This window comes from Dermacentor andersoni, chromosome 1 (assembly GCF_023375885.2).
Source record: "Dermacentor andersoni chromosome 1, qqDerAnde1_hic_scaffold, whole genome shotgun sequence".
Taxonomy (NCBI): domain Eukaryota; kingdom Metazoa; phylum Arthropoda; class Arachnida; order Ixodida; family Ixodidae; genus Dermacentor; species Dermacentor andersoni.
In genome coordinates, this window is record NC_092814.1 from 203,750,125 (window position 1) to 203,761,084 (window position 10,960).

Genomic DNA, 10,960 nt, shown 5'->3' on the forward strand with positions numbered 1-10,960 from the left:
CAGTGTTCCCAGTAGCGTTTTGCTGAGCGGCTGCGTGCCAATTGTTGTGATAGGCCGGTCTGAGCGGAGCGGACCGTAAACGCTCTGCTAAAACTCTCTAATAGCACTGTACAGAGCGGGAAACTTACGAAATATCACTTACCGGCTGCCCATCAGATATGTGACCACTAAAGGCCCCCGATGGCCCACCTCTGCTTATGAGGTCATGGCAACGGTTCAACCACTTTGCTCACTGTAAGAGGACGTCTTTCAATGCTGTTCAAGCGGTCACGCAGGCGAATCCGCTGCTGGTCACACTGAAGGCATCCTCTAATAATATGCTCCACTGAAGCGCCGGGATTGACACAGAAACTACAATCTGGAGTTTTGATGCTACACAAAAAATCAGACCTATAGGGTACGTCTAAATGCAGGCTGTTGTCGCCTCAAAATAACAACACCCTACGTTTAGACATAGGCTGGAGGATGGAACGTGTCGAACGTGCTGTCAACCTTCCTTTTCCTTTTCTTCGTCAACAACAACAGCAGCAACAAAACAAATATAAACAACAGCAAGAAATTAGCCTCAATAAAAATCGCCATTAAAGACGGGATGTGCGGTTGTACATGTAGAATGTACTTCCTTGAGTACATTCGAGTTTGTTGCCTCTAGCGGTTCTAGATACCGGCAAAGAAGCTTTTAACCACTACAGTTTCGGGCTCGTGGCCCTTATAGGGGTTATAATGTTTTTTCTTGTATTTGGCTTAAAACATACCTTAAGCTTTTCGCGCCTGAATGTGTGACTGTTGTGTTTGTAGCGTGCTTAATAGTTAAAGTCAGTGCGTGCACTGCCTTCTGTTCACTGAATATTTTATTCGTTCGATGCTGCTAACTCCAACAGCTGCCATTCGTCACGGCGTTCTCCATGTACTAGATGTTTCTCTTTAGTTGAAACGCGGTCGTCACAAGCAACGACGTTTTCCAACCCTGCGAATTTCTGCTCTGATCATTTGTTACCTTGCGTAATAAGCTCAGAGATCGTTCCCAAGAAAAGCTTGAAAATATTTACACGTAGAAATGACCACGTTCATAATAATAATAATAAAAAAGTCAGTCCTCCTTCTTCTCTTGCTTGTATCGAAATCTTCCATTAATCTGCCATATCTCCTACGAATGCAATAATGAATTGGTGAGCTTGTGCCGCTTTCCAGAAGAGCCAATGTCACGACTTCTTTATTATAGGCCTTATCTAATGCGCGGAATTCGTCTGAACTTACTTTGTCTCCTTCGCGTTGCAATTTCCTTTCTTAGGTAAAGGGTACATAAATGGACAGGTTTGAAGGCATATTTTAGGCAGCGCAAAAGTACAACGCAAGAACATGGCTGTTTTTTGGCTTCACGTAAAATACATGTCAAAGTTAGCGCCAATTTGCCAAGCAACATGTATTCCTGCAGTACAACGGAGCGACATTGTTAACCTGCTTCATTTTCTTCATTTCTTCCCCCTCGCTTTATATTATTCTGATTTGTTGCTTCACTCACTCCCTATTTCTCTCTCTCCACAAGAACAACCTTCGTAGTATTATGTGTAAGCGATTTGAAAGTCGCGCCACGAGAAGCTTGGCACTCGAACTAATCGAACGGTCAGCAGGCGTTTTGCACGATGAATGTGTGCTATACTGTACTGCGCTTTCGATATTCCTGCTCCGCCGTATTTCTGCGGTCAAAGCGCACGCTTTCGATGACGAAGAACATTAACGAACAACAAAACTAATGTATTTAACTAACTTTAAGAGCCAAAAGCGCGCTGCGGAGAACATTCTATCACCTCAATATATCAGTTCTTGACAGATTGAAAACTTCCATATCTGGGACTTGGGTGTTACACCGAGGAAGCTGCTTATGTCATTTCTGAATTTTTGAAATGAAAAGCACTTGCGCCTCAGCTTGAGCAGCCTTGAAATAAGGGTCGGATTGCTTGCCGTTCATTGCGCTACTTTGCAGGCGATATACGTCCTTGGTTACACATGGGCATTGCTTAGGTCTTCAATAGGGCTTCACGTTTAGTAAGTCGTTTCAAGTAAAATGTTGGCCTTTGCTATTCCAATATTTCTCGTGGTCTGTAGACATTTATCTGTAATAATGAAATTATTATAATCGTCCGCCTGTCTAGACAATGTTGCTGCTCTGTTTTAAGTCACACGTAGTAACAAGGGCCCTTTTTTACGAAGACACAGAAAGGACGCGGCGCGTATGACCCCGCAAGAACTGGTCTCTTAGGTGACCTTCCAGCAGAAGTTGCGAACTTGTGCTGTTACTGACGGGTTGTTATTTGTTTCATTACGTACAGTCAAATGCAACTTCGCTACCGACGACGCCGCGCGACGAAAACCGTTATAACATTGAAGGACTTCGGAGGTATAAGGTCAGAGTCCCGACGGCGTGGGAGCTGTAGCATTGACCGTCCGCACGCGTCCCCCTAAAGACATCATAGCCGAGATTAAGTACGGATACGCGGGTCCGAGGAGGAGGTGCCACAGCGATCGGTATCGGCAGTCGTTTGCGTTGGTGCTGTTCCAGGGGCCAGCTGTCTATTGAACGCGCGCGTCTCTAATGACACTTGCATATAACTCTGGCCAACATCCAACCTGCACGTGTTTCTGCTTTTTTATTTGGCCTTGAAGTTTCTCGCGCTGCTCAGGAGATTAAACGCTTTGGCATTGGAAGAGGGAATATCGACCATATGAATTGGGTGTGTGTGAGTGCCCTGGAGAGTGACCGCATATTTCAGCTCCTGGATTTTGAACTCCTCTAAATGTGCACAATAGTACACACAGCTAAATCTTCAAGATGCGCTATATACTGACAAACGCGTAGCACTGTCAAGCGCCTTCATATCGTCGTCCGTATAGGTTTTCATCTTCTTGCTCTCAAGTACACCTTCGTCACCGTAGCAAGGGTAGCTACGCTATTAAACATCGAGTAAGGAAGCGCTGCATAATTATAATCCTCAAAAATGGAGGAGAGACTATCAAGCAGTTGAAAACCTAAGCCTGTTCATCCCATTTTTAGTGAAGTTGAAAAAAAAGTTAATGAACAATAGTTTTCTAACCGTTTGGAGAAACTTCACTTGCTAACATAAATGCAATTGAGTTTTCAGCGTGCACGTTCCACTAATTTTGCTTTAGTGGGTTTTACTGACCAGGTTGCATCTTAATGTGACAAAAACCAGCATTTTGGACCTGTCTGTATAGACTTTGTTGGCTCCTTCCCGTTCCAGGTGAATACTGATCATCTTTATTCACAAGCCGGAGCCATGTGACATAGGAGTTGCACCGCCACCACAACCACCACCATCACCACCATAATAATAATATTAATAATAATAATAATAATAATAATAATAATAATAATAATAATAATAATAATAATAATAATAATAATAATAATTGTTATTATTATTATGTAAACACATATAAACACCTCGCATAAAGAAGGACAAGCGGGCTAGCCTTTTTCTCCTAAATGTGACATCATGCCTACCCACTTGAAGAGGAGCTAAAGTAAAAAAGAGACGAGGAAGGACCCCGAGAACACATCACACGCAGACCAGGAGCCTTACAGACGACAGTCTATATGTTCCGCCGTGGTTGACAAGATTTCCAGCACAACTTGGTAAGCCTCATATCGAAGTAAGAAAATCTACCTTTGTTTTCGGAAAACTCAGCATGTCAAGCTTACCTGCGAGACTCCACTGTAATCTGCAGCGTCGTTCCGCAAGCTTCCTTTTGGGGCTCTCTATTGTTTTGATTATATATAAGCGGCAATGTGAGCAAACGAAATGTGCAATTTAAGTGAGCGTCAAAACCTTGAGAATCTGATGATAAATCTGAAAAGCTGATGAGAAATCTTCATTAATGAACAAAGTTTATGTTATTCAACTCTCACTAATCCGAAAAGGTTACATATTATTGCTAAGAACGCCACGTGGGTTTGAGCACTCGTTTAATCTACCTGCTAGACGCCATCTTTAAGCTTGGCGCCTTGCTTCATCCTTCTCGCTCCAACTCTATTCGCACATGCACATTCGACTAACCACTCTTTGCACGTCTACCCGTTGTAATATATTATATACGTATTTTTGTTAATGACGCATGTATATATTTAGGTATCAACGCCACCGGCGACTAAATTTGTAACACCCACGTTGATTAGTTGGGCTACGTAATGTATTAGAGTACTCTTGAAAAGAAAGCGATTATTTTTACGCATACGCGTTAATTCCTTTTTATCATGCACTTACACGAGCCATTCTAATTACTGCAGGAAAATTTAGGGCCAAGCTTTTTATTGACCCATGGTTTAATCATAATGCTTTGAAAATAGAGTTCGATAAGTCATTCGTTCTCGCGGCCAGGGAGTTACAACTCCCGGTCCCAACGTGGGAGTAGCCCGCTCTACGGGACCTTGCGCCCCGTAGCTCGCAGGACCTTTCATTAAAGTTATTCCATTCATCCATCGTTCTCGCGATCTGTGTCTTCTGTGCATGTACTAAATGGTTAATAGCGACGCGTATAGCACACGACTACAAACGCATGCAGGTGTCGCCATGCATGAGTTGCAATTAATCACGGCTTGCGCAGATCAGACGCGCCATTTCATTCTCGTTTTTGCTTCACACATTGTGTTTCGCATGACAATAAAAATGATCGCGAAATTAACTAAGAACTGGAAACTTTACTTAGGCATCATGGTGCTTCAAAGTGCTACGCTTCTGCCACTGCATTAAGAGGCTGCATGCACTCGCGGCCAGTTGCGGAAGGCAGGTAAAAACTGTGAAAGCAGATGCACAGACGGCGATATGCCCGGAATGGTCCAGCAGACTCACGTGCCCGACTTGCAGTCAAAGAACTTGGTCCTGCTCTGTACGAATTAGGATTCACAACTTCACAACTAGGGCCGGTATAACGTAAAACTATTCCAATCTGTCTTTATTCGAAATCCGCCATTACCCCACGGTGACTGGTCCAAATTTTTCAGGCCGCGTCCATTTTGCCTGTCTGTCAAGCGACGTCAGGAATGTTCATAAAACGACACGTCAAAATGACGTTTACGCACTAATTATGCTTAATTATGCCGAACGAACCCGGCAATATCTTGGAATAACCGGGGACTGCCCCGTTTCGTTTGGAATTCAATATGGCTGCCTTCTTGTTGGTGTTAGCGGCCGTGGCTCGGAAGCTCGGGCATGGGAGAAATGAGCCATAGGACGCGTTTGACATGCCAGACGACCTGTTCCGGCGGAACTTTCGCCTGAAGAAAGAAACTGTGCTGTGGTGGCTGTGCGACGTAGTGGCGGGGGGACTCGGAGGCGTGCGAGCAATAGCGCTATCGGTGGAGCGACAAGTGTTATGCGCGTGGCGGTTCTCCACCACGGGTAGTTCTCAAGCCTAGTAGGAAGCGAGTAAACGATTACGTAACCGAGCCTGCGGTCAGCAAATGCATGGGACACGTAGCGGACGCAATAGTCGACGTCGCCACCTCCCGAGGACGTCGCAAGAAAAGGCGGCCGTGAAAAAAGGGTTCCTTCGACGCGGCGCCATTCCCGGCGTCATCCGATGCATGTGTGGACGGTAACCTTATCGACGTCATCGCACCGAAGGGCGAGCAGAAGGCGGCTTTCACGCGCCGCAAGGGGTATTATGTTTTCAACACCACGTTCGTAAGTATCGGTCTTCACCTGGTAATTAGCCCGTCATAGCAACGCTTGCTGATGCTGTGCACGCTTTCGTCAGATCTGTGACGCAAGCATGAGGATTCCTGCCGTGAATGCTCTGCGACTGGAGTCGGACCACGACGCTTATGTGGAAGACTACGTGGTTGCGCCGTCGTTTTCAGGAAGGGCACATTGCCAAGGCCGGCGAGCACCTCCTCGGTGAGCAGAGGGAAAACTTGATACAGTTGCAATTTTGGCTGCATACGTTAAAGTGTGCTCGCGCCGCAACATAATGTTGAAGCCCGAATCGCTTATGTTATGTTTGAACTACATAGGTGACATAAGCCATTGAAGGGATGTTCCAATTTTTTAATGAATATCAGCGCGAAACAGAAAGTGACAAGACGCATGTGCTGTGCCTCAATCTAATATTTATTGTGCATATGCAGTCTGAAGTACAGCGCATGTGTCTTGCCACTTTCTTTTTTGCTCTAATATTTGTTAAAGAATGCAATACCAGCTTTCCCGAACAGCCACCTTGCTGGATGCAAAAAACTGGGATTTTACTATGTGCCAGCTATTGTTATTTGTGCAGATCAAAGCAGTGTCAGGTGCTCCGCCTGTATATTCTTATATTACAGCGTCTGTGTGCTAGGCATATGTTGTATGACCCGTGCTTCACTCACTCAACCTTGTGCAGACAGATATGACTTAATACTATTTTTATGGTCATGCAGGTGACAGCGGATATCCTCTGGAACCATGGCTCTTGACACCGGTCTCAGGCCATCCTCCCACGCACAGTGCAAAAGGCAGGTACAACACTGCGCATGCTGCCATGCGATACGTAGTGGTGCAGCGCATAGGGCTTCTTAAGAGCCGCTTCCGCTGCCTTCAGCGTTACCATGCCCTTCACTACGAAGCAGACCGTGGAGCCAACATCGTTGCAGCATGTGCGGTGTTGCACAGTCTGTGTCTTGATGAAGGTGACAGCTTGTTTGATGATGACGATCAAGACAACAGCAACAGCTGCAGTGATGATGACAACAGTGACCCCCTCAGACAGGGAGTTCTCAGAGTTAGGGCATCACGTATAATGTGCCTCCGTGAATGTGTTGCCCGGGGTGGTGTTATTAGCTTATTCGACACAACGCGGCAGCAGCACTAGCACTACACCTGAGAAGGGTGCGGAGGCAGCTGCGCCGGCAGCAGCACCAACTGCAGCGCTAAGCACGTGTCTGCAGCGTCAGGCACATATGCCTAATAGAAAGGAGGAACAAATGTGAAGATGTTTCTGCAACTGGTGAATAGTCGGCAGTTTATTTATCACACCTTTTTTTGTTTTTAATGCGAGGGTTAATGCCTCAAGGCATACAGGGGTATGGGATGCGGGTGAATAAGGATGATTAATTAAATGAAAAAAAGATTTCTGGATCTAATAAAGTTCAGGAGGGGTCGAAAATGGGGTCCCTGCGTCCAAACCGTGTATTGGCTAGGATTATGCGGCGAAGGTCCCGCTGCTGCGAGGTGCCGGAACCTCGTCGGTTTCAACGCAGGGCAAACCCACAGCAGGTGGTGGATGTCGGCGTCAGCATTGCATGACTTGCAGACTGGACACTCAGGGCGGGGATATAACTGGCGAAAGTGCGGCCACTTCCGAGTCACGGCAGGAGGGAGGGCAACCCCGACCCGGATCCCCCGAAGCGCAGCCTCCTCTGCAGGGGGAGGGTTACCGCACACGGAAGTATGAGAGCATGTGTGCGGCACCGGAGGTGCTCTTTTCTTGTTAAAAGAAGGGTTGCGTGATCTAGGTGAAGGAGCTGAGGCAGTGACGATAGAGAGGTCGCCAGACGGTTCGCAGAATCCGCGCGGCTTTGGAAGCTCAGAAGGTCGCGCGGGATCCACTCGATAGATATTTGCTGCGGGATGCGTGCTGCCAGAAGATGGATCTGCTGACATATTTCAGGGCTGCGATTGACGCATCGCAGGAGCCGCGTCACCTGGAGGGCATCTGTGCGGATGACGATGCGGGCCATGTGAGGAGTGTTTTCACGTAGCCTGTGTGAATGAGCTGTCACCACTGGAGATGACTGCATCATTCGACTGTGACACTATGCGAGAGCCTTTCATTTAGTAGCTGTGGCTAGAACGCCTTTGCGTTCATCAGCAGAACACCATAGCCTCTTTTCTGGGCAGCAGGCGTTTGCCAATTGATTTGCTGTTGCTGTTGCTACTGTAATCTTGATGCCTTTTACTACTGGCATCACCGACACAGTCACCACCACCTGCACTGTGCATGGGAGGATATTGGTCTTCGACTCCTCGCTTCCTGTTTGGCCTGCAGCAAAGCACAACACTTTTCGCTTCACCATATGTACTGTTCACACACACCTTTTATGCCCTGCGCAGTTTTGTCACGCAGCCACCACACAGTTCCTCTTTGAAAGACCAATTATTCTCCCGTGGAAGAGTTTTCATTTTTAAAAAAGTTGTAGAATTGTACATTTACTTGTATATATTCATTTCAAGTGCCAGTAACCTTGTTGAAAATCATTTATTCATGCCACCGGTGTAAATAAAAACATATAACGCTTCGTCAGTGTCATCTTTAATAAAAGTAAATGACACTTATTCCAGTGCACAGCTGTACGTACACAGAGCACGATTTAATGCTAGAAAAAGCACAGCGTGATGTCGCACTACATGGGATCCAATACACTGTAAATGGACAGTTGGAAAATATGAAATACCATAAATATCTGACATGAGCTTAATGATTTTTGAAACTCATGCACAACCATTCACCTTCACCCAGCAACTTCACAGTACAAGAGGTGTCGCGAGTCTTGACTGTTATGCATTCAACATGTTGGTAGCATAAAATAGAATTTCTGTTCTATGACTACTGCCATATTATGCACCACCAGTATAAAACAGCAGCCACATGCTTTTAAAGAATATAAATGAGAAAATAACTCGCACTTCCATTATCTTTCTTGTAACAACGACTACAAGAACAGCCTGGCAGTAAATGTAGTAAAATATTGGCCACGTCTATGGCTAGTTACGTATATCACAGACTGTGCTTAACTACAATGGGGACTAGATTATATTGCTATCGCTGGTAAGGACAACTAAACTATCACAATAACTATCACAAGTAAAAGCACTTGCTGTTAACAAGAAGTTTAAACACGGCCACTTGTGACTAAAGACAGGCGCTAAAGATGTCAAAGTGCAAACTTGACAGAATGTAGCATGAAAATCCTTACAGGGAATTTCAATAACAGTTATCATAGCATGCTATTTAAATGCTTCTATAGTAGATGTGTGTGAAAAACTGCTGTGGTTAAACTACAAAAAACCCGCCGTAGTTGCTCAGTGGCTATGGTGTTGGGCTGCTGAGCACGAGGTCGCGGGATCGAATCCCGGCCATGGCGGCCGCATTTCGATGGAGGCGAAATGCGAAAACACCCGTGTATTTAGATTTAGGTGCACGTTAAAGAACTCCAGGTGGTCGAAATTTCCGGAGTCCTCCACTACGGCGTGCCTCATAATCAGAAAGTGGTTTTGGCACGTAAAACCCCATAATGTAATGTATGTAAACTACAAAAAAAAAAGAACGAGCGATCACACCGTGCATATGTTCCCCAAATATCAGCACATGTTGAAACATCGCGGTAACAGAAAAATAAAAGCATGCACCCAACTGAAAAGTTGAAAAAATTAGTCATGCAGTTTCTAATAACTCTCACCGGGACAAACTGGTACACAAAGTAAAACTACACATCAAAAGGAAATATTTAAAAAAAAGGTTTATCATCATCATCAGCCTGGTTAAGCCCACTGCAGGCCAAAGGCCTCTCCCATACTTCTCCAACTACTCCGGTCACGTACAAATTGTGGCCATGTCGTCCCTGCAAACTTCTTAATCTCATCCGCCCACCTAACTTTCTGCCGCCCCCTGCTACGCTTCCCTTCCCTTGGAATCCAGTCCGTAACCCTTAATGACCATCGGTTATCTTCCCTCCTCATTACATGTCCTGCCCATGACCATTTCTTTTTCTCGATTTCAACTAAGATGTCCTTAACTCGCGTTTGTTCCCTCACCCCATCTGCTCTTTTCTTATCCCTTAATGTTACACCCATCACTCTTCTTTCCACCCGCCGCGGTTGCTCAGTGGCTATGGTGTTAGGCTGCTGAGCACGAGGTCGCGGGATCGAATCCCGGCCACGGCGGCCGCATTTCGATGGGGGCGAAATGCGAAAAAACCCGTGTACTTAGATTTACGTGCACTTGAAAGAACCCCAGGTGGTCGAAATTTCCGGAGTCCTCCACTACGGCGTGCCTCATAATCAGAAAGTGGTTTTGGCACGTAAAACCCCATAATTTAATTTTAATTCTTCTTTCCATACCTCGTTGCGTCGTCCTCAATTTAAGTATAACTCTTTTCGTAAGCCTCCAGGTTTCTGCCCCGTACGTGAGTACTGGTAAGACACAACTGTTGTACACTTTTCTTTTGAGGGATAATGGCAAAACCTGCTGTTCATGATCTGAGAATGCCTGCCAAACGCACCCCAGCCCATTCTTATTCTTCTGATTATTTCAGTCTCATGATCCGGATCCGCGGTCACTACCTGCCCTAAGTAGATGTATTCCCTTACCACTTCTAGTGCCTCGCCAACTATCGTAAACTGCTGTTCTCTTCCGAGACTGTTAAACACTACTTTAGTTTTCTGCAGATTAATTTTTAGACCCACCCTTCTGCTTTGCCTCTCCAGGTCAGTGAGCATGTCTAGCAATTGGTCCCCTGAGTTACTAAGCAAGGCAATATCATCAGCGAATCTCAAGTTACTAATTAACTCTTATCCCCAATTCTTCCCAATCCAGGTCTCTGAATACCTCATGTAAACACGCTGTGAATAGCATTGGAGAGATCGTATCTCCCTGCCTGACTCCTTTCTTTATTGGAATTTTGTTGCTTTCTATATGGAGGACTACGGTGGCTGTGGAGCCGCTATAGATATCTTTCAGTATTTTTACATACAGCTCGTCTACACCCTGATTCCGTAATGCCTTCATGACTGCTGAGGTTTCGACAGAATCAAACACTTTCTCGTAATCAATGAAAGCTATATATAAGGGTTGGTTATATATTCCGCACATTTCTCTATAACCTGATTGATAGTGTGAATATGGTCTATGTTTGAGTAGCCTTTACGGAATCCTGCCTGCTCTTTTGGTTGACAGAAGTCTAAGGTGT